General features: G+C 48.2%; 1 pseudogene across 1 annotated transcript in view; it reads left to right on the top strand.

The window, feature by feature from the left end:
• Nucleotides 1-25242, top strand: part of LOC147123904 (uncharacterized) — a 156938-nt pseudogene that overhangs the window by 125948 nt on the left and 5748 nt on the right. The window contains exons 5-7 of the transcript XR_015073188.1: nucleotides 6816-6938; nucleotides 10269-10320; nucleotides 14198-14271. The product of XR_015073188.1 is annotated as an uncharacterized LOC147123904 (transcript). The remainder of the gene's footprint in view (nucleotides 1-6815; nucleotides 6939-10268; nucleotides 10321-14197; nucleotides 14272-25242) is intronic.

Here is a 25242-nt window from a genome sequence, read left to right as displayed (position 1 = left end):
AGTGAATGCTCAGTGTGGGATATGGTGTCAGTGAATGCTCAGTGTGTGGGATATGGTGTCAGTGAATGCTCAGCGTGTGATATGGTGTCAGTGAATGCTCAGTGAGTGATATGGTGTCAGTGAATGCTCAGTGTGTGATATGGTGTCAGTGAATGCTCAGTGTGTGATATGGTGTCAGTGAATGCTCAGTGTGGGATATGGTGTCAGTGAATGCTCAGCGTGTGATATGGTGTCAGTGAATGCAAAGTGTGGGATATGGTTTCAGTGAATGCTCAGTGTGGGATATGGTGTCAGTGAATGCTCAGTGTGGGATATGGTGTCAGTGAATGCTCAGTGTGGGATATGGTGTCAGTGAATGCTCAGTGTGTGATATGGTTTCAGTGAATGCTCAGTGTGTGATATGGTGTCAGTGAATGCTCAGTGTGTGAAATGGTGTCAGTGAATGCTCAGTGTGTGATATGGTGTCAGTGAATGCTCAGTGTGGGATATGGTGTCAGTGAATGCTCAGCGTGTGATATGGTGTCAGTGAATGCTCAGTGTGGGATATGGTGTCAGTGAATGCTCAGCGTGTGATATGGTGTCAGTGAATGCTCAGTGTGTGATACGGAGTCAGTGAATGCTCAGTGTGTGATACGGAGTCAGTGAATGCTCAGTGTGTGATATGGTGTCAGTGAATGCTCAGTGTGGGATATGGTGTCAGTGAATGCTCAGTGTGTGGGATATGGTGTCAGTGAATGCTCAGTGTGGGATATGGTTTCAGTGAATGCTCAGTGTGGGATATGGTGTCAGTGAGTGCTCAGTGTGGGATATGGTGTCAGTGAATGCTCAGTGGGTGATATGGTGCTAGCGAAGGCTCAGTGTGGGATATGGTGTCAGTGAATGCTCAGTGTGTGATATGGTGTCAGTGAATGCTCAGCGTGTGATATGGTGTCAGTGAATGCTCAGTGTGGGATATGGTGTCAGTGAATGTTGTGTGGGATGTGTTGTGAGTGAATGCTCAGTGTGGGATATGGTGTCAGTGAATGCTCAGCGTGTGATATGGTGTCAGTGAATGCTCAGTGTGTGGGATATGTTGTGAGTGAATGCTCAGTGTGGGATATGGTGTCAGTGAATGCTCAGTGTGTGATATGGTGTCAGTGAATGCTCAGTGTGGGATATGGTGTCAGTGAATGCTCAGTGTGTGATATGGTGTCAGTGAATGCTCAGTGTGTGATATGGTGTCAGTGAATGCTCAGTGTGGGATATGGTGTCAGTGAATGCTCAGTGTGGGATATGTTGTGAGTGAATGCTCAGTGTGGGATATGGTGTCAGTGAATGCTCAGTGTGTGATATGGTGTCAGTGAATGCTCAGTGTGGGATATGGTGTCAGTGAATGCTCAGTGTGTGATATGGTGTCAGTGAATGCTCAGTGTGTGATATGGTGTCAGTGAATGCTCAGTGTGGGATATGGTGTCAGTGAATGCTCAGTGTGGGATATGTTGTGAGTGAATGCTCAGTGTGGGATATGGTGTCAGTGAATGCTCAGTGTGTGATATGGTGTCAGTGAATGCTCAGTGTGTGATATGGTGTCAGTGAATGCTCAGTGTGTGATATGGTGTCAGTGAATGCTCAGTGTGTGTTATGGTGTCAGTGAATGCTCAGTGTGGGATATGGTGTCAGTGAATGCTCAGTGTGTGATATGGTGTCAATGAATGCTCAGTGTGTGATATGGTGTCAGTGAATGCTCAGTGTGGGATATGGTGTCAGTGAATGCTCAGTGTGTGGGATATGGTGTCAGTGAATGCTCAGTGTGGGATATGGGCCTAGAAATTAGGTATAGCCTCGCCAGGTGTTTAGCGCCCGAAATTTAGCGCTCGGCCGGATTCCCGTAGCGCCCGCCTGAAATTCAGTTGCGCCGCCCCAAGACGGAGGCGGGCGCTATTGCAGGGTTTGGCCGCCTCGCTTGGGGCGATGAATGTCAGTTTCAGGCGTCCAGCTGCCGCTGCGGCACCCGATGCGGTGCGGCAGGCTGGGGTACTGCAGGCCTCCTCCTTCTCTTGAGGAGCTGCCTGCAGCCGTGAGATCGCCGCTGGATTCCCCCGGCAAATGAGCCCGGCACCACGGAGAGGTGCCGGGTTCGCGGGAGTCAGACATCAATGCCGCGGGGGGGTGGTGCAGGAGTCCGGGGAGGGAGGTGCGGCCAGGCGGCTGCCGGGAATGCGGCCGGCCGCCCCTCCACCTTTATGCGCCGGCCTCTCGGAGCTGCAAGGCCACGGGCGAGGCGGCCGCAACTGAATTTGGCGGTCGCCACGGAATCGCATTGGAACCGGGGCGCTGCGCACACCGATGACGTCATCAGTGCCGGCGCAGCGCCACCGGCTAACGCCGATGTTAGGGACCAACTGAATTTCGGGCGCTAAAAAACTTCCGGCGCAAACCACTCTATAGCCCATAAGTGGGCGCAAACGCGACTGAATTTCTAGGCCATGGTGTCAGTGAATGCTCAGTGTGTGATATGGTGTCAATGAATGCTCAGTGTGGGATATGGTTTCAGTGAATGCTCAGTGTGGGATATGGTGTCAGTGAATGCTCAGTGTGTGATATGGTGTCAGTGAATGCTCAGTGTGTGACATGTTGTCAGTGAATGCTCAGTGTGTGATATGGTGTCAGTGAATGCTCAGTGTGTGATATGGTGTCAGTGAATGCTCAGTGTGTGATATGTTGTGAGTGAATGCTCAGTGTGTGATATGGTGTCAGTGAATGCTCAGTGTGTGTGATATGGTGTCAGTGAATGCTCAGCGTGTGATATGGTGTCAGTGAATGCTCAGCGTGTGATATGGTGTCAATGAATGCTCAGCATGTGAAATGGTGTCAGTGAATGCTCAGTGTGTGAAATGGTGTCAGTGAATGCTCAGTGTGTGATATGGTGTCAGTGAATGCTCAGTGTGTGAAATGGTGTCAGTGAATGCTCAGTGTGTGATATGGTGTCAGTGAATGCTCAGTGTGGGATATGGTGTCAGTGAATGCTCAGCGTGTGATATGGTGTCAGTGAATGCTCAGTGTGTGATATGGTGTCAGTGAATGCTCAGTGTGGGATGTGTTGTGAGTGAATGCTCAGTGTGGGATATGGTGTCAGTGAATGCTCAGCGTGTGATACGGCGTCAGTGAATGCTCAGTGTGTGATACGGAGTCAGTGAATGCTCAGTGTGGGATATGGTGTCAGTGAATGCTCAGTGTGTGGGATATGGTGTCAGTGAATGCTCAGCGTGTGATATGGTGTCAGTGAATGCTCAGTGAGTGATATGGTGTCAGTGAATGCTCAGTGTGTGATATGGTGTCAGTGAATGCTCAGTGTGTGATATGGTGTCAGTGAATGCTCAGTGTGGGATATGGTGTCAGTGAATGCTCAGCGTGTGATATGGTGTCAGTGAATGCTCAGTGTGGGATATGGTTTCAGTGAATGCTCAGTGTGGGATATGGTGTCAGTGAATGCTCAGTGTGGGATATGGTGTCAGTGAATGCTCAGTGTGGGATATGGTGTCAGTGAATGCTCAGTGTGTGATATGGTTTCAGTGAATGCTCAGTGTGTGATATGGTGTCAGTGAATGCTCATTGTATGATGTGTCCGTGAATGCTCAGTGTGTGATATGGTGTCAGTAAATGCTCAGTGTGGGATATGGTGTGAGTGAATGCTCAGTGTGTGATATGGTGTCCGTGAATGCTCAGTGTGTGATATGGTGTCAGTGAATGCTCAGTGTGTGATATGGTGTCAGTGAATGCTCAGTGTGGGGGATATGGTGTCAGCGAATGCTCAGTGTGTGATATGGTGTCAGTGAATGCTCAGTGTGTGATATGGTGTCAGTGAATGCTCAGTGTGTGATATGGGCCCCGATTTTCTGGCAGCCGTCAGTCGGCTTTTCATGCGGCCGGGGGCCGAAAATCGCCAAAAATGCGGGTCGTGACCGCCCCCCCCCCCCGCCTGATTCCCCGCCCCGTCCGACTTTCGGACCGCCGTTTCTCTCTGACCCGAATCAGTCCCTCCCGCCGCTGGCGGGACTGGCCGTCGGGACACTAATTACCACTTATTACCTTGTTTGAGCCGATTTTGAGGGGGCGTTGCGACTTTCAGGGGTTCCCCACGCTAAACACGCCTGCGGGGAACTCCGCTGTTGAAACCTGGCCTGAAGCTTGCCGGCTTGCCTGCTCTCAGCTGCAGGTCAGGGAAAGCTGCGATTTAAAGGGACAGCATTTGTTTGGTGAAGGACCTTGTTGTTGCAGGTTTGGGGCTACTTCTTCAAGGCTTAGGCACAGCTGTGGAAGGTTGGAGCCTCACACACTTCTCCAGTGTGATCTACTGGGAAGCCCCTCTCGCCACCCTCACTCAGCGCTTCCTCAGCGGAGGCATCTATGAGAAGCATGGGACGCCTTTTTTTCCTTCCCTTCTTGCCATTAGAGGATCTCCAGCAGCAGAGGCGGCAGCAGCAGAACCAGGAACAGCAGGATGAGCACCAGGAGCACCAGGCTGCTGCTCACTCACCTGAAGCTGCACAGGCCAGAAGGGGCCAGCGCTTGGAAGTGGCTTGAGAGCACCTTGCTGCGCTTTAGGGGGCCATGGGGACCCGTTTCTGCACTGGCAGTCCTACTCAGAAGGACTTCCATGAAGGTCTGGTTTCTCTGTTCAATAAATGGCCAACGCTCCTCAAGAGATGTCATTCTCTTATGAGCACTCACCATGTTTTCCATACCCTGGCGAGTTATCTCCTCCATGGAGGTTGCCAACCTTTCCATGGTGATGCGTTCATGCGCCAATGACTCCACAAAGGCTCTGCTCATGGTCGCTATGGACTCCTCCATTCGCTCCACACCCGCAGCAACCCTGGAGACAAAACCTGCCAGAGACTCCTGCATCTGTGCATGGAGATCCATCACCTCTTCTCTTGCGGATGGACCCAGAGGCAGAGGGTCGACATGCAGCGCAGCTGAGCTGAGCTGGCAGAGTCCTGCGCCCTCCGACGAGGACTCTCCACTGCTGTCCCTGTCTCCAGAATCTGCTGAGGCTCACCTGTGAGCTGTGAAGCACCAGGTGACAACACTACTCTATGTCCCGAAGGTCCCCCCGAGGTGTGAGTGTCTGCGTTGGTGCTGGGTGCGCTTACTTCTGCTGACGCTGCGCCCTCAGAGGTTGGAGTTTCCTCTGAGGAGTCTGGCTGCACAGCCTCTTCCTCCTCCACAGTGAGGGCGGGGGCTCTGGATGGTACTGTGGGGGAGTAGAGGAAGAAGTTAGAGATGTGATGCCAGGGTTACATGCACATTCGAGTTGACATCTGCTGACACCTGCATCCATGCAGCATTGGTCTCAGTGGGAGGCCTCTTCCTGCCTGACCTAGGGAAGAGGACCTCCATGTGGGCCCTAACCCCATCCAATAATGCCTGCAGTGAAGCTTCGTCGAATTTGGAGGCAGCTCGGGGTCTGGCACTGGCCACAGCTGCTGCAGGCTCCTCTGCCATCCTGTATGGTTCATTTGGAAGCCAACAGAGGAAGCAATGCTTGCTATGGACCTTGAAAGCACCACGAATGATGACATCATATTATGGGGCTTCCTGACTGGAAATGGACAATTAGCAAGGCTTCCCACACGCTGGAAATTAATTGACCACTTGAGGGAAAATTGCGTGGAGCTGGCTGACCCACTTTTTTGTGTGTCAGAACCACACATTCGGGGGAAATCCGACCATTTCCCACACAATCCACAAAATCGGGCCCATGGTGTTAGTGAATGCTCAGTGTGTGATATGGTGTCAGAGAATGCTCAGTGTGTGATATGGTGTCAGTGAATGCTCAGTGTGGGATATGGTGTCAGTGAATGCTCAGTGTGCGATATGGTGTCAGTGAATGCTCAGTGTGTGATATGGTGTCAGTGAATGCTCAGTATGTGATATGGTGTCAGTGAATGCTCAGTGTGGGATATGGTGTCAGTGAATGCTCAGTGTGGGATATGGTGTCAGTGAATGCTCAGTGTGTGATATGGTGTCAGTGAATGCTCAGTTTGTGATATGGTGTCAGTGAATGCTCAGTGTGGGATATGGTGTCAGTGAATGCTCAGTGTGTGATATGGTGTCAGTGAATGCTCAGTGTGTGATATGGTGTCAGTGAATGCTCAGTGTGTGATATGGTGTCAGTGAATGCTCAGTGTGTGATATGGTGTCAGTGAATGCTCAGTTTGTGATATGGTGTCAGTGAATGCTCAGTGTGGGATATGGTGTCAGTGAATGCTCAGTGTGTGATATGGTGTCAGTGAATGCTCAGTGTGGGGGATATGGTGTCAGTGAATGCTCAGTTTGTGATATGGTGTCAGTGAATGCTCAATGTGGGATATGGTGTCAGTGAATGCTCAGTTTGTGATATGGTGTCAGTGAATGCTCAGTGTGGGATATGGGATTAGAGAATCCTCGCTTTATCAGTCCAATTTCTAGTTGGTGTCAGCCCACTGCTTAAAATTGGCCCCAATTTTGTATCAATTTCCCTTTGAGAGGTGCCACGATAACTCATGTAGCAGGGGTGCTTTTCTATGGTTGGGGCAGAGTAGAGGAAGCTTTACCCTGCATTTAACCCATAGGGTACCTGATTAGGGAGTTATTAATGGAACAAAGCAGAAGGAACTTTGCTCTGTATCTAATTATCCACGCTGTCCTGACCTGGAAGTTGGTGCCTGAAATAGAGAAATGTTGTTCTCCTCCACACTCGCGTCCCCCATTGAGAAATACAAAATTCACCCAAAAAATAGCTTAAATGTTCTAGGATCAGTTAAACTGAAAGCTCTTTGCTGCTCTTTCAGGTGAAGCAGGCACTCGACATCGATAACTGCACCCGTGTTCTGTGTAAGGAGTTTCGTGGGCATCTCCTCACTATGGTGGATACTACTGTTTGCCCAGAGATGGATGAGGCAGCATGCAAGGCGGTGAGGAAAGATGATTTTCTTTTTACCTGAATTTTTGCAGGTGAAAGAGGAGGAGGAGATTAAAACTGCGCAGAAGAGGCATGTGCATTGCCAGCAGCATTAGATCTCTGCTGATATTTGAACCAAAATGCTGTTAAGGGCTCCACTCAGCCATTGTGTTTGTGTGTAAGTGACTGGCAGTCAGAGTCTATTGTGACTTGGACATCAAGGCTGCCTTTGCTAAGCTGGGAGGAGCTGAATGTATAAACACTCAGCCCGGATTTTTCTGGAGCCTATTACCGAGGATGCGGTGCGTACGTGGTCGTAAGTGCCCCGCAAGTTCTGGGATTCCGCGTGCGATGCGCCTGCGCAAAAACCCGGAACTTGTGATCGGTTAAGTTTCAGCTCGACAGATCGTCCGAATCCGCAGGAAATGGACATTGGCTGGCGGACCCTACTACTGCCCAGCGAATGCCCATGAAACCCTTACACCTGGTAAAAGCAGGCGTAGGGCCTTCCTTTACCAGCGTAAGGGTTTAAATAATTTTTTCTTTTAATTTTTTAATTAAACATAAAAAAAACCTTTTAAATTAGTTTAGGTTATTTTTGGCACCTTCAAAAATGATTACATTTATTTTTCAAAAAATTAAGTTTTTGATTTAAATGTTTAATTAAAGTGTATTTTAATTAATTTTGAACATGTAATGATTTATTTTTATTTAACTGGTGTATAATTGTGTTTTTTATGTGATTGTGAGACCACACCTGGAGTACTGCGTAGAGTTTTAGTCTCCTTATTTAAGGAAGGATATACTTGCATTGGAGGCAGTTCAGAGACGATTCATGAGGTTGATTCCGGAGATGAGGGGGTTGTCCTATGAGGAAAGGTTGAGCAGGTTGGGCCTATACTCATTGGAGTTTAGAAGAATGAGAGGGGATCTTATTGAAACATATAATATACTGAGGGGGCTCGACAGGGTAGATGCTGAGAGGATGTTTCCCCTCGTGGGAGAATCTAGAACTCGGGGGCATAGTTTCAGAATAAGGGGTCGCCCATTTAAATCGGAGATGAGGAGGAATTTCTTCTCTCAGAGGGTCGTAAATCTTTGGAATTCTCTTCCCCGGAGAGCTGTGAATATATTTAAGGCAGAGATTGACAGATATTTGAGCTACAGGGGAGTCACGGGTTATGGGGAGCGGGCAGGGAAGTGGAGTTGAGGCCAAGATCAGATCAGCCATGATCTTATTGAATGGCGGAGCAGGCTCGAGGGGCCGAATGGCTGACGCCTGCTCCTATTTCTTATGTTTCTATTAATCCTTATGGGGATTCCGGAAGTAAATGGACTCCCCATAAGCACAATGGAAACCCCCTTGTTGATTGGTTGGGCCCACCCACATGATCCCAGGGATGCACCCCCGGGATACGTGGGCCTTTACTCAGGCGTATGCCCGCAGGCCCAGGAGTGTAAGTGTTCGAATCTCCGGGACCATCAGGCAGGTTCGTACTTTTCTTGCAGTTCGGAGGCACTCGCCAGTGGGAAGCCTCCGACCGCAAGTTCCGGCCCTGTATGTTTGCTGTGAGAGGAAGGTCAAGCTCCCAGACCAGGACATATCTCAGGTGTGAAAGTTACTGTAGAGTTTCCATGGAGTAACATTTCCATTAGCACGGAGCTGTGTACCGAGGCCTGAGTGATACAGTACTTGTGGAGAGCTGTGCTGTTGGGGCCTTTTGATGCATCATAGAATGGCAGGCTCCAGAATTCTGGACTCTCTGATCCACCTCCAGAAGTGCTGCAGAACTCTCTGAACTTGCACTGATAACTAATAATAATACTGGTAACATTCAGATTATCATCATAACCAACAGTAATACAATAACTCACTGATAGGCTATAGGTAGCTAATAGTAATAGGTGTAACACCCCAATATACTACCTGTAACTAGTAGTAATCCTGTACGAGCACATTCAGGGGAACAGCACCAGGTGGAATATACACCATCTGAAGTTTATCATTTACAAAGTCTAAATATTCCATGAATATTGCTTCACACCATAGAGTATTGAGAGTAGAAATCATGCTAATCTTTTGAAGTTGAGAGTGTGGTGGGGCAGGACTTCTGCCCACTGCTTTAGCACGTCCATATTATAAAACAGATATAGAGGCACAGGAGAGGGTGCAAAAAGGATTTATAAGGATGATGATACCAGAACTGCGAGGTTGTACCTGTCAGGAAAGACTGAACGGGCGGGGGCTCTTTTCTCTAGAAAAGCGAAGATTGAGGGGGGACCTGATCGAGGTCTTTAAGATTATGAAGGGGTTTGACAGGGTGGATGTAGAGAAGATGTTTCCACTTACGGGTGAGACCAGAACTATGGGCCATCAATATAAGACAGTCACTAATAAATCCAATCGGGAATTCAGGAGAAACTTGTTTACCCAGAGAGTGGTGAGAATGTGGAACTGGCTACCACAGGGAGTGGTTGAGGTGAATAGTATAGATGCATTTAAGGGGGAGCTGGATAAACACATGAGGGTGAAAGGAATAGAAGGATATGTTGATGGGGTGAGATGAAGAGGGGTGGGAGGAGGCTCGAATGGAGCATAAACACCGGCACGGACCAGTTGGGCCGAATGGCCTGTTTCTGCGCTGTAAATATTGTGTAATATTTTGTCACTGAGCCAGTGTCTGGAAGCATTCCCAGACTACCTGAAAATACCACCCAGAAGCAGACGGATCAACTCCCTTTGATTTTCTTTCAGCCCACAGTAGAAGCTATGCCTGCTCTTGGGTTTATCAGATGTGCTCTGAGTGGAGAGACCCTGGCAGTCTCCAAAGATTGTTTAGGACCATTAGGAGAGTGTGTCTAAAAGGCAGCTGTTGTGTCTGTGACTGCAGGAGAACGGTACAACAGGTGTTTACTCAACGTGGCTCACACCGGAACTGATCTGTACAGATTACTACTCAGTGTTATATACAGATGTGGTCACTGCCGGTACTGCAGTATACATGAGCTGTAAAAGATAGTTCCCCCCTTAAAGGTATATACATTACAGCAGCCACTCCCCTTTCAATGCAATTTTTTATCTTTTCTAAAATGAGGAAGATTCAGGTTTCGGCCCGAATTTCAGCACAAAAAAAACTCGCGCTCAGCTTTCCCCCCCCCCCCCCTCCCCCCCATATTACAAAATATTTATCCTTCTGTGTTGCTGCGGTGGTCTCAGATTCATGGCAAATGTTCAGTTGTAAAGGGTCTCTAAGGAAGCATGTTAACAGGCAAAGTGACTGTGTAATTGTGGAGAACGGTGAATTAAGTTATTTTCTGTTTAACTCTGTATTTTCTCCCTCAGTCTGGTGGCAAGGTTGTCGCAGATCACTCCAGCTGCTGTCGCTATTGTGTCTGTAAGCAAAATCTTCATTTTCACTCATAGAATCAAGCAGTACAGAAGGAGGCCATTTGGCCCATTGTGCTTGTGCTGTCTCTCTGGTCGAGCTCTCCCATTAGACCCACTCCCCCGCTCTTTCCCCATAGCCCTGCAAATTTTTCCTTCCCAAGTATTTATCCACTCTTTATGGAACTATCAATCTGCAAATTAAAAACCTTGGGAGAAAAATTCAGTTGTTTGCGCCTCCCGTTAGCACCCGGGCGCGGCGATGTTTGCGCCGCTCGCGAAATTAACTAGACGTTTTGCAGCGGCGCTAAACACTACCGCCACGATCTCCTGCGCCGGCAGATCGTGACATCAGTCGAGTGCGCAACGCCCCAGTAGCGCCCCGGACCGGATATTGAGTGGCGCCCCTGCCTTACCGCCTGCCGCTAGCAACGACAGGTTGAGGGGAGCGTTTTGCAGTCAGGGAGGGACTGGGGGAGCGCTATTTAAAGGTGACCGCTTCCTGCCTTTTTTTGTTGGTGACATTTTTGCACCACGCAGTCTGAGAGAGAGAGAGAGAGAGAGACTTCTGGAGAGATTCAACGCTGTGTGAAGGAGTTTTGGGTACTGAGCAGCACTTTGCAGGTTCATTTTGATTTGCTCTCCCTTGCTTCGCCAGCGCTGAGGTAGCACCTCGCTCCTCGGCCTTTGCGCCTTAAGACAGGTGTGAAGCGCTCCAATCACCTCCAGGGGCGATAAAAGCCAAGTTTGCTGTCGGTGGCGATAATTAGCGCCAGGCGCTAAACTTTGCGCACGGCCGATAACGGCGCCCCAAACGGGGTGATACTGAATTTTTCCCCCCTTATATCTGCAGATATTTCCTGTGCACAAATCATTATTTCATGTTATTGTTGCGTGAACTTTCTCCACTGTAAATTCCTCTGTCCATATTTATAATGAAAACTGTCTCTGTAAACTTGTCAGACTGCAATTACAATCTGTCAGCGATCGCACTACAGCAGCTCCACTCTGGATCTCCCAGCTCCTCCCCTGTACTGCAGAATACAGTCAGTTTTCATACTTAACTATAACTAATAAATAGTCAATCTCCCATGGCAATCTATACACTAGTTCTCTCTGATGCTGCCTGACCTGCTGAGTGTTTCCAGCATTTCTATTTTTATTTCTAAAAATATGAACTTTCTAGTCAACACACTGTACAGAGACGTAAGTTCAAATTCCACCACGGCAGCTGGAGAATTTAAATTTACTCACAGAACTCACAGAAACCCCACAGTGCAGATAGAGGCCATTTCGGCCCATCGAGCCTGCACCGACACATATCCCACCCAATCCCCGTAACCCCTACACCAACACATATCCCACCCAATCCCCGTAACCCCTACACCAACACATATCCCACCCTATCCCCGTAACCCCATGTATTTAATCCCCCTAACACTAAGGGTCAATTTATCATAGCCAATCAACCTAACCCGCACATCTTTGGACTGTGGGAGGAAACCGGAGCACCCGGAGGAAACCCACGCAAACACGGGGAGAATGTGCAAACTCCACACAGACAGTCACCCGAGACCGGATTCGAACCCGGGTCCCTGGCGCTGTGAGGCAACAGTGCTAACCACTATGCCTCACAAATCAAATTTAGTTGATTAAATAAATCTGGAATGAAAAGTTAGCATCAGTAACAGTAACCGGATTGTTGTAAAAACAAATCTGGTTCACTAATGTTCTTTAGGGAAGGAAATCTGCCGTCCTTACCCGGTCTGGCCTATACATGGGACTTTGTCTTCACAAGGACTGCACGGTGGTCACTGCTATCAATGCTGTCATGGACAGATGCATCTGTGACAGGTAGATTGGTGAGGACGAGGTCAAGTAGGTTTTTCCCTCGTGTTGGTTCTCTCACCACCTGTCGCAGGCCCAGACTGGCAGTTATGTCCTTCAGGACTCAGCCAGTAGTGTGCTACCGAGCCACTCTTGGTGATGGACATTGAAGTCCCCCACCCAGAATACATTCTGTGCCCTTGCTACCCTCAGTGCTTCTTCCAAGTGGTGTTCAACATGGTGGAGTACTGAATCATAAACTGAGGGAGGGCGGTAGGTGGTAATCAGCAGGAGATTTCCTTGCCCATGCTTGACCTGAAGCCATGAGACTTCATGGGGTCCGGAGTCAATGTTGAGGACTCCCAGGGCCATTCCCTCCCGACTGTATACCACTGTGCCACCACCCCTGGTGGGTCTGTCCTGCCAGTGGGACAGGACATACCCAGGGATGGAGATGGAGTTTGGAACATTGGCTGATTCTGTGAGTATGACTATGTCAGGCTGTTGCTTGACAGCTCTCCCAATTTTGGCACAAGTCCCCCAGATGTTGATGAGGAGGAATTTGCAGGGTCAACTGGGCTGGGTGTGCCATTGTCATGTCTGTAGCCAGTGTCAAGGTAAATGCCAGGTGGTCCATCCAGTTTCATTCTTATTATTTTGTTTCGTAGCGGTTTGTTACAACTGAGTGTCTCACTAGACCATTTCAGAGGGCAGTTAAGAGTCAACCACATTGCTGTGGGTTGGGTCACATATAGGCCAGACCGGGTAAGGATAGTAGATTTCCTTCCCTAAAGGATATTAGTGAAACAGATGGATTTTTACAACAATCCGATAGTTTCATGGTCACCATTACTAATACTAGCTTTTTTTAAATTCCTGATTTATTTAATTAACTGAATTTAAATTCCCCAGCTGGCGTGCTGGGATTTGAACTCACGTCTACTGGATCATTAATCGAGGCTCCTGGATTACTAGCCCAATGACATTACCACTATGCTACCATTCCCACAACCAACAGCACTAAAACAGATTATCTGGTCATTATCACATTGCAGTTTGTGGGATCTTGCTGTGCGCAAACTGGCTGCTGCGTTTTCTACATTACAACAGTGACTACACTTCAAAAAGTATTTCATTGGCTGTAAAGCTTCGGGGACGTCCTGAGGTTTTGAAAGGCACTATAGAAATGCAATTCTTTCTTTCTCCCCTTACTACCAGCCTTCAAAACCATTACTACCGTTATCTCTTCCCCTTTGACTTATCTGCTCAAATACTGCAACCGCCCCGCCCCCTTACTCCACACTCACTCACACCACCATTGTCTCCCCAGTGATTCACTGACTTCCATTATCTCCCCATTCACTCTCTTCCAATCTCAAAGATGGCTTGTTTGCTTTCAAAATTCAACTTAATTGTAAGTTTTTAAAAAATCAATTTAGGATGAGGAAAGAATTTGATCCAGAAATTCGGGTGCGCCCATTTTTGAAAGCAGGGGGTGGCGGTGCTCAGGGAACAATCCCTGCACCTAGATGGTAGATATCGAAAGATGAGCTGCCCAGCACAACAGGCAACTTGCAAGCAAAGTGCAATTGATTATTGTTCAGTCACTGAACCGACCTTCCCTTTCCCTCAGTTATTGGATATTTATTGAGCCAAATCTTGTTGTCCCTCATTGAGTCAGATCTCCATGTCTTCTCTGTGTAATACCACAGGCAATGGACGGTTCCTGAACTAGTCCTCCCTATAATAAAAACAGAAAATGCTGGAAATACTCAGCAGGTCAGGCAGCATCTGTGGAGAGAGAAACCGAGTTAACGTTTCAGGTCAATGACCCTTCACATCAGAGCTAGTTCTTCCTGTCTGTTGCCAAGTACAATGACAAATCACAGAACCAGCCCTCCTTGTTGCTTACTGAATCAAACCATGGATACTGAACAGCAATTCCTCTCACTAGAGCTGCGACTTCTGTGCAGCTATCAGACCAGATTCTTTTACTAAATTAAATTGCATTGTTCTCATTTTTCGGCAAGGAAGAATCATCACTGTGTTTCTGTTTGCAGATAAACAGACAATTGCTCAATGCAGGACAGCTACGAAAAATATCAAATTGAGTGAAGCCTCCTGCTCTGCGGAGGTAATGTACAGATATATTCAGCATGTTAAATACAGCAACAATGCTTTGGTACATCATATAACATGCATTTTTCAGACACCAACATCTTCTCTGCAGAACAAGTTTTTTCATCCTCGAGTCCTGGGAGCATCCGGATATAAATAAATCATTGATAACCATATTGGGTCAGTCTTTACGAAGGAAGACACAAAAAACCTCCCTGGGATATTGGGAAAAATAGGGACATTGGCAAAGGAGGAACTGACGCAAATCAATATCTCTAAGGATATGGTGTTAAGGAAGCTAAAGGGATTGAAGGTGGACAAATCCCCAGGGCCTGATAACATGCATCCTAGGGTACTGAAGGAGGTGGCCCTAGAGATAGCGGATGCACTAAGGATGATTTTTCAGAATTCATTAGACTCGGGAACAGTGCCGATGGATTGGAGGGTAGCTAACGTTACCCCACTATTCAAAAAGGGGGGTAGGGAAAAAGCAGGTAATTACAGACCTGTAAGCCTTACATCAGTTGTGGGCAAAATGCTGGAGTCCATCATTAAGGATGAAATAGCGGAGCACTTAGCAAATGGGGACAGGATAGGACAGAGTCAACATGGATTTACAAAGGGTAAATCGTGCTTGACTAATCTATTGGAATTTTTTGAGGGAGTAACTGGTAGAATAGATGGGGGAGAGCCAGTAGATGTGGTGTACCTGGACTTCCAAAAGGCCTTCGATAAGGTCCCACATAAAAGATTAGCATGGAAAATTGAGGCTCATGGGATAAAGGGGAAAGTTTTGGCGTGGATAGGGAACTGGCTGTCAGATAGAAAACAGAGAGTTGGAATAAACGGCTCATTTTCTGAATGGCAGGCAGTAACAAGTGGGGTACCACAGGGATCTGTCCTGGGCCCCCAGCTGTTCACAATTTACATTAATGACCTGGATCAGGGAGTCGGATGCAGCATTTCCAAATTTGCAGACGACACTAAACTAGGAGGGGGGGTGGGCTCAGAGGAAGAGACCAGGAAGCTCCAGAGCGATTTGGACAGACTGGGCGATTGGGCGGATAAATGGCAGATGCACTATAATGTGGACAAGTGCGAAGTTATCCACCTTGGGTGCAGGAACGGGAGGGCAAATTATTATTTAAATGGCAATAGATTGGGAGAGGGGGAAGTACAGAGAGACCTGGGTGTTCTTGTACACCAGTCACTGAAGGCGAGCATGCAGGTGCAACAGGCGGTCAAGAAGGCAAACGGTATGCTGGCCTTCATAGCAAAAGGGTTAGAATACAGGAACAGGGATACCTTGCTGCAGCTGTACAGGGCACTGGTGAGACCACACCTCGAGTACTGTGTACAGTTTTGGTCGCCTCATCTGAGGAAGGATGTTCTTGCCATGGAGGGGGTGCAGCGGCGATTCACCAGGCTGATACCAGGAATGGCGGGAATGACCTATGAGGAGAGACTATGTAGTTTAGGGATGTACACACTGGAGTTTAGAAGATTGAGAGGGGACCTCATAGAAGTGTATAAAATTCAGACAGGTCTAGACAGACTGGATGCAGAAGGAATGTTTCCCTTGGCGGGTGAGAACAGAACTAGAGGACATAATTTAAGGATAAGGGCTAAACCATTTAGGACAGAGATGAGGGGGAATTTCTTCACTCAGAGAGTGGTGAACCTGTGGAACTCATTGCCACAGAGGGCAGTGTACGCCAGCTCATTAAATATATTTAAGAGGGAATTAGATATATTTCTACGGGCAAAAGGGGTTAAGGGTTACGGAGAGAAGGCGGGGACGGGATACTGAATTAAAGGATCAGCCATGATCTCATCGAATGGCGGAGCAGGCACGAAGGGCCGAATGGCCTACTCCTGCTCCTATCTTCTATGTATCTATGTATGTAAAATGTTAATCTTTTATACTTAGAAATGCTCTTTTTTTAATTGTTTTTAAAAGTGAATCCCATACATTTATTTAAATAATTGTCACTTTTCTTAATTGATTCTATTAATATTCTAACACTCGTTCCCACCAACTCAAACCCTTTCCCTCCCAAATCTTTCTCAATAACAACAACTTGTATTCATATAGCACCTCTAATGTACTAAAACATCCCAAGGTGCTTCACAGGAGCGATTATCAAACTAAATTTGACACCGAGCCACATTCGGAGATATTAGGGCAGGTGACGATCAAAGAGGTAGATTTTAAGGAGCGTCTTGAAAAAGAACAGAGAGATAGCGAGGCAGAGAGGTTTAGGGAGGGAATTCCAGAGCTTGGGGCCTTGGCAGCTGAAGGCACGGCCGCCAACGGTGGAGCGATCAAGAGGCCAGAATTGGAGGAGCGCAGATATCTCGGAGGTTTGCAGGCAATATTCCATCTAAAAAAAAATTTGTGCGCAGTATCTTAGCGGGAACAGCTTGTGAGCAGCCTGCGCGGTACATTCCCTGTGTGGCAACGCATGCTCGCGCCCAGAGGGAACATTGGTTGTGGGGCTGGAGGAGGCTGCAGAGATAAGGGGGGGCGAGGCCATGGAGGGATTTGAAAACGAGGATGAGAATTTTAAAATCGAGGTGTTCTCTTACCAACCCATCACCACTTCTTCCCCACCCACTCCATCACACCCTCCGACTCTACTGTGAGCAAGGCCATAGCACATCCAGCAGTATTACAAAAATGGTTGGTGCATGTGTAACGTGTCCCTGATCCCAGGTCTGTGCTGTGTCAGCGGACCTTAGCTGAGGCCCGATTGGCCCTCGTAGCCCCCCAACCCTGAGTTGGTAGAGGGGATATAGGCAGCCAGAATTCCCACTCCTGATCATGATCCAGTGACCCTTACTGGCAGGTGTGTGCATTTGTATATGGACAGCAGTGCCCTCAGCTACAGTGCCCCCATAGAAACATAGAAGATAGGAGCAGGAGTAGGCCATTTGGCCCCTCGAGCCTGCTCCGCCATTCAATGCGATCATGGCTGATCATCCAATTTCAGTACCCAGTCCCTGCTTTCTCCCCATATCCCTTGATCCCTTTAGCCTTAAGAAATATATCCAACTCCTTCTTGAATATATTTAATGAATTGGCCTCTACTGCCTTCTGTGGTAGAGAATTCCACAGGTTCACCACTCTCTGGGTGAAGAAATTCCTCCTCATTTCTGTCCTAAATGGCCTACCCCTTATCCTTAGACTGTGACCCCTGGTTCTGGACTCCCCGACCATCGGGAACATCCTTCCTGCATCTAGTCTGTCCAGTCCTGTCAGAATTTTATGTTTCAATGAGATCCCATCTCATTCTTCTAAACTCCAGCGAGTACAAGCCCAATCGCCCCAATCTCTCCTCATACGTCATTCCTGCCATCCCAGGTATCAGCCTGGTGAATCTTCGCTGAACTCCTTCCATGGCAAGAACATCCTTCCTCAGATAAGGCAACCAAAACTGCACACAATACTCAAGATGTGGCCTCACCAAAGCCCTGTACAGCTGCAGCAAGACATCCTTGTTCCTGTACTCAAACCCTCTCGCTACGAAGGCCATACCAAAGAAATTCTTCAATTCAGGCAGAATAATTGCTTGAGTGAAGTAACAGAGCGCTGCCAACCCCGTGGAACCACACCTTGACCCTCGCAAAAGGAAAGGAGAGAAAGTTATTGTAGTAATGATGCTGGCCAGAAAGTGTCACTACCACCTGTTGGACAATGGATTGGGAAAAGGGGAAGTGCAATGAGACCTAGGTGTCCTTGTGCACCAGTCGCTGAAGGTAAGCATGCAAGTGCAGCAGGCGGTTAAGCAGGCAAATGGTATGTTGGCCTTCATAGCGAGAGGATTCGAGTACAGGAGCAAGGATGTCTTGCTGCAGTTGTACAGGGTCTTGGTGAGACCACACCTTGAGTCTTGTGTGCAGTTTTGGTCGCCTTATCTGAGGAAGAATGTTCTTGCCATGGAGAGAGTGCAGCGAAGATTCACCAGACTGATACCTGGGATGGCAGGAATGACATATGAGGAGAGATTGGGTCGATTAGGCTTATATTCGCTAGAGTTTAGAAGAATGAGAGGGGATCTCATTGTAAAATTCTAACAGGACTAGACAGACTAGATGCAGGAAGGACGTTCCCGATGGCGGGGGAGTCCAGAACCAGGGGTCTCAGTCTAAGGATAAGGGGTAAGCCATTTAGGACAGAGATGAGGAGGAATTTCTTCACCCAGAGAGTGGTGAACCTTTGGAATTCTCTACCACAGAAGGCAGTGGAGGAAAATTCATTAAATATATTCAAGAAGGAGTTAGATATATTTCTTAAGGCTAAAGGTGTTGAATCCGTAAATCTTAAGGTATGGTGTTCTTCAATAACTAGACGGAGGCTGCAGATTAACAATCAACAGGTGTTTACTGAAGGAGGGTAGTCTAAAGACTAACAGTACAGATGCCTGCTCAAGGCTTATATACAGGTGTGGTCACTGCCGGTACTACAGTATACAGGAGCTGTAAAAGTAGTTCTCTCTTAAAGGTACATATACTACAATTCCTCCCCTTTTAAATTAACAGTACCCATAACATTCAAATAACAGTTAACACTTCAACATGCACATTTAACTGAAATAGTCCATTTATAGATTCAGTCTTTGGGGCGGCTTCCTGATCCTTTCTGGATAGCGCCCTTCCTGAGTGTCTTGTTCTTGGTGCGGAGACGATTCTGGCCCCCTTTCGTCAGTTAGTTCATCAGTTTCCGCTGCTACTGTTTCTGGGGTAGATGCTACCGGTATGTCGGGTTCATCCCCAGGTACCCGAGACATGGGGTTGACTCGTTCCTGTGAGGCTAGGATCTGGTCGACATGGCGTCTCACAATGTTCTCCCCGACATCCACTGTGTACATTAGTGGCCCCTGCCGTGTGCATATCGTTCCGGATTGCCATTTTTCTGTTCGGTAGTCGCGGGCCAAGGCTGGTTGTCCTACATTGAAGCTCCTTGTCGGCTTCTCATTGCTTATCCTCAACATTTCTTCGCACATTTGGTCTGAGCAAATCCAGACGAGATCTCAACCTTCGGTTAAAGAACATCATGGCCAGGGTCTGGTTGGTAACTGCATGTGTCGCATTTCTGTAGGCTAACAGGAAATTGTCCACCTTATGCTGTAGTGGAATGTCATCATCGCACATGGCCCTTATTGCCTTTTTAAAGGTTTGTACGAACCTCTCAGCCAATCCATTTGTGGCTGGATGATACGGGGCGGATGTGTAATGCCTTACCCCATTCCTTCTCATAAATTTCCGAAACTCTTCGGACACAAACTGTGGTCCGTTATCAGAGCAAATCTGCTCTGGCAAGCCGTTCCTGGCAAATATGGTCCGTAGGACTGCAATCGTTTTCTCTGTAGTGGTGGAGGACATTTTGATCACCTCAGGCCATTTCGAGTGCGCATCCACTGCTATTAAGAGCATTGAGTCCATGAATGGACCAGCAAAATCAATATGCACCCGTTGCCATGGAGAGGAGGGCCACTCCCATGGGTGTAGAGGGGCATGTGGTGGCGCATTTTGGAACTTCTGGCATCCTGAGCAGCTCTTTGTTAGGTCCTCGATTTGTTGATCGATCCCCGGCCACCACACATAAGCCCTAGCAAGGCATTTCATTTTCACCCCTCCCAGATGGCCTTCCTGAAGCTCATTGAGCAATCTCTCCCTTAACTTGGGTGGAATTACCACTGAGGCCCACACATCACTGTCCCCTGGCATACTGACAGCTGCTCTCTTCTGGATGAGAATGCTGGCAACAGTGAGTCGCCATGTGTTGGCCATCCCTTCACCGTCAAATCATATACCCGAGACAGTGTCGGATCATTTCGGGTCTCCTTCTCTATATCCGCGTTAGTTACTGGCAAGCGTTCAATTATCGACGAATAAAATATTTCGATAGGGTCCACTGCTGGTGCTTCCTCCACAGTAGGCAGTGGCAGGCGTGATAGCCCATCAGCGTTTCCATGCTGTTTCGTGCCCTTATACTCTATTTCATATTGGTTCGCCCCTAGAAAAATGGACCATCTTTGTAGTCGTTGTGCAGTCATCACCGGAACGCCCTTCTTTGGATTAAAGATGGAGACAAGTGGTTGGTGGTCAGTCAGCAAGGTGAACTTCTGCCCATGCAGATAGTGGTTGAATTTTTTTTACTCCCCATACTAGGCTGAGGGCCTCCCTGTCAATCTGGGCGTAGTTGCGCTCGGCTGAGGGTAGTGACCGAGACGGAAAGGCTACTGGCCTCTCCAACCCGTCTGGGAATTTGTGCGACAGCACCGCTCCAATACCATAGGGTGATGCATCACACGCCAACCGAATTGGTAGTGCTGGGTTGAAATGGACCAACACCTCTTTTGATGTGATCAATTCTTTGCACTTCTGGAAAGCTCGTTTACATTCGTCATTCCACTTCCATGATACCCCCATTTGCAGTAGGGTGTTCAGTGGGTGTAATACTGTAGACAAATTTGGTAAGAACTTATGGTAGTAGTTCACCAGCCCGAGGAACGACCTCAGTTGTGACACATTTTCCGGTGCTGGAGCCTTGACTACTGCCTCAATCTTTTCAGGGGACTTATGTAACCCCTCTTCATCAATAACATGGCCACAATACGAGATCTGCTTCTGGAAAAACTCGCACTTGTGGCGATTAGCTCGTAGCCCATATTCCTTTAATCTAGTGAGCACCTTCTCCAGGTTGGCGAGGTGATCACTGTCATTTTCGCCCGTGACCAGGATGTCGTCCAAATAACACTGGGTCCCTGAAATCCCTTGCAGGACTTGATCCATTGCCCTTTGCCAAATAGCCGGAGCCGATGCTACCCCGAACACCAGCCGGTTGTATTGGTAGAGACCTTTATGAATGTTGATCGTGAGGTATTGTTTCGAGGCTTCTTCTACCTCCATTTGCAGGTACGCCTGGGCCAGATCAATCTTAGTGAAGCGTTTTCCTCCAGACAGCGAGGCGAAAATATCTTCAATCCGTGGAAGCGGATATTGTACCGTGTGAAGGACTGTGTTCACTGTCACCTTAAAAACCCCACAGATGCGAACCTTCTTTGGTTCCCCAGGTGTATTACTCAACGACCTCTTCATTACAGGAACATAGAAACATAGAAACATAGAGATAGGAACAGGAGTAGGCCATTCTGCCCTTCGAGCCTGCTCCGCCATTCAATGAGATCATGGCTGATCTTCGTCTGAGATCATAGCTGATCTTACCAGTTCAGTACCCCGTCCCCGCCTTTTCTCCGTAACCCTTAATCCCCTTAGCCTTCAGAAATATATCCAATTCTCTCTTGAAAATATTTATTGAATTAGCCTTCACAGCCCTCTGTGGCAGGGAATTCCACAGGCTCACCACTCTTTGAGTGAAGAAATTCTTCCTCATCTCTGTTTTAAATGATTTGCCCGCTATTTTTAGACTGTGGCCCCTGGTTCTGTGCTCCCCGGTCATTGGAAACATTCTCTCTGAATTCAGCCTGTCCAGGCCTGCCATAATTTTATATGTTTCGATGAGATCCCCTCTCAATCTTCTAAACTCCAGTGAGTACAAGCCCAAACTATTTAATCTCTCTTCGTAGGTCATTCCCGCCATTCCAGGTATCAGCCTGGTGAATCGCCGTTGCACTCTTTCCATGGCAAGAACATCCTTCCGCAGATGGGGCGACCAAAACTGTACACAATACTCCAGATGCGGTCTCACCAGCACCTTGTACAGCTGTAGTAAGGTATCCCTATTCCTATACTCGAACCCCCTTGATATGAAGGCCAACATACCATTTGCCTTCTTAATCGCCTGTTGCACCTGCACGATGGGTGTAGCCCACTCGCTCCAGTCCTGAACGTTCCAAACCTTCCAGCTCTGCTTCGACGGCTGGTCGGATCACATGAGGCACCGGTCTGGCCTTAAAAAACTTTGGGCTTGCATTTTCCTCTATTTTAATCGTCGCTGTTATGCCTTTTAGTGTTCCGAGTCCCTCCTGGAACACTTCTTGTGCGTCAGTTAGCATTTTTGACAGTCGTCCAGGTGTGACGTCGTCATCCTTTTTGGCCTCAACCTTCAGTGCCTGTATGGAATGCCAATTTAATTGTATCTTCCGGATCCATTCACGTCCTAGTAGTGGTGGTCCTCCATCTGGCAATACATATAGGTCCATTTTTGGTATTTCCTGGCCTTTGTATATCACGTTCACCCTTATTTTTCCTTTGGGGTAGACCTTTTGCCCCGTGTACGTCTTCAAGACAATCTCTGTAGCTTTCAGGGGTATATGTGAGAATAGCCGCTTGTAGTCCCTTCGGTTTATGACTGTTAGGGCTGATCCTGTGTCCAATTCCATTTTCACTTGGACTCCATCTATCTTGAGCGTGACCCAGATAGTCTGGTGATCCTCCATTTTGGTTACATTATGTAGTTTCAGACAACCCAGCTCCTTGCTTCCGGAGTCTGTATCACTTTTCTGTTCGTCTGAACTACTGTCCATCAGCTTTTGTACCTTTTTGTACTTCTCCTGTGGAGATTTCTTGCTGCTGGTTTTCTTCCCTGACCTGCAGACTCTTGCTATGTGTCCTGCTTTTCCACACTGTCTGCACACTTGGTCTTTGAACCAACAATCCTTCTGGCCGTGTGTTGTTCTGCCGCAGCGATAACACTTCCCTGCTCGATATGACATTTCATTGGTGCCATATTCTTGCAGTCTCCGTTGTATCTCTGCAGCGCCCCGTGCAGCTGCTTCGTGTGATACTGCCATGCTGAAAGCCTTGTCCAGCGTAAGATCCTTTTCTGATAGAAGTCGTTTCTGGGTTCCTTCACTTTGAAGCCCACACACAAACTTGTCCCTTAATGTATCTGCTAGTCCCATTCCAAACTGGCAGTGTTTCGATAGCTTGCGCAGTTCCGTTAAATACTCAGCATTACTTTCGTCTTTCTGCTGGTTCCTTTTGTGGAACTTAAATCTTTCTGCTATCAGCAGTGGTGTGGGGTTTAAGTGGTCCTGTAGGATTTCCAATACGCTTTCGAAATCCTTATCCGCTGGCTTCTCTGGGGTTATTAGGTTTCGCAGTAAGCCATACGTTTTTGCACCCATGGAATTCAACAATACCAGTGCTTTCCTGGCATCTCGCACTTCATTCGTCTTGCAGTACACCTCAATGCGTTCCACATATGTTGCCCAATCTTCGACTTCATTGTCGAACGCAGTGACACTGCCACTCTTCGGCATCCCTGGGTGTGGTTAGACTTTCTAAAATGGCGTCTCCCGCGCTCTCCCTTCTTCTCCGCTGGCTCAAAATGGCGTCTCCCGCGCTTTCCTTTCTTCCCGCGCTCGCCCTTCTTCTCCGCTGCGGCTTCAAAAATGGCGTCTCCCGCGCTCTCCCTTCTTCGCGGCTCAAATGGCACGCTCTCCCTTCTTCTCCATGGCTCAAATGGCGTCTCCCGCGCTTCCTTTCTTTCCCCGCGGACGCTGCTCAGCCCTTGAGCCCTGGCTGCGCTCTGCGCATTCTCCTGTGCGCCTCTCTCATTGCCGCCGCTCGGTCCTGAACCCCGGCTGTGCTTTACCCTCTCTTTTTGTTTTCCGTCGCCGCCGCTCGGTCTTCAACCCCCGGCTGCACCCTGTGCGCTCTACCCTCTCTCTTACCCCGTCGACGCTGCTCGGCCTTTTCTGTGCCGTCGATCGGCTCCAGCCGCTGCTGTCCAGGATGGGTCTGCGCTGTACCTGTTGCCAGTCTGTTGCTGGGTCGTCGTGGCTGGGAACCAAGCCCAGCTCTCAACAGCCTCCCCTGCGATGTTCACTCTCTGCCGGATGACTGGGCGGTTGCTCGTGGTCGACGCCCGTGCTTCTGGCCTCGACTTTCTTCCACCGTCCTCCCGGAGCAAATCCTTGGAAGGAAATGCAGAGTTGCAGGTAGATTCGAATCGACCTCGTCGCCACTGTTGAATCCGTAAATCTTAAGGTATGGTGTTCTTCAATAACTAGACGGAGGCTGCAGATTAACAATCAACAGGTGTTTACTGGATGAGGGTAGTCTAAAGACTAACAATACAGATGCCTGCTCAAGGCTTATATACAGGTATGATCACTGCCGGTACTACAGTATACAGGAGCTGTAAAAGTAGTTCTCTCTTAAAGGTACATACACTACAAAAGGGATCAAGGGATATGGGGAGAAGGCAGGGACAGGATACTGAATTTGGATGATCAGCCATGATCTCATTGAATGGCGGAGCAGGCTCGAGGGGCCGAATGGCCTACTCCTGCTCCTATCTTCTATGTTTCTATGGACGGTTCCTTCCTTCCTTATCCTTTGTAATAACAGATTGGAAAAGCTAGAGACAGTAAAATGAATGACAGTTAACTTCATTTATTATTGTTTCAAAACATTCATCTTCAGACATCAGCATCACCTCACACAGAGTAGTACATGCAGCCCCACGTCTGACACTTACAAATAAAGACTGTAGCGAGAATGATGAGCATTGCTTATCCAGCCTGTTCACGCTGCTCCAGCTCGAAGGTCGTCAAACTTCCGAAAAAGCTTTGCTTCGTGTCTGTCTTATAGTTCTTGCTGGGTTTAACTTTATTGGGTGTTTTATGACCCTTGGATCATTGAACAGATTGCTGGACAATGATGGGGGGGCCTTATGTCCTGTGACATTGTATCTTTGCTCTTCTCGAATTATAGCCTTTGTTATACAAGCCTTTGACATCTTAGGCTAAAAATCCATCGGTTGGGCGCTACGGGTGCTGAAATGGGTCGAAACTGGCGTCTGAGTAGCGCGCGTGCACTTCCGGTGCAGGCCGCGCTGGACGGCAGTTTGGTGAGGGCGTTAGAATCGGCGCTGGGATGGTGCGCTGTAAGTATGGAGAGTAGGCAGATTGTAACGTCAATCAGCCTGTAATGCTGGATTGACGGCAGCGCTGCTGTTTTCGACCTCAATGCTGGAGCTCGCGGAGCTGAACACGTGACCAGCAGCAGGAAG

This window comes from Somniosus microcephalus, chromosome 1 (genome assembly GCF_052327205.1).
Source record: "Somniosus microcephalus isolate GS21.2 chromosome 1, FLI_Smic_1.0, whole genome shotgun sequence".
NCBI lineage: Eukaryota > Metazoa > Chordata > Chondrichthyes > Squaliformes > Somniosidae > Somniosus > Somniosus microcephalus.
The sequence above is the reverse complement of the archived record's forward strand: the minus strand, read 5'-3'. Positions and strand labels throughout refer to the sequence as shown.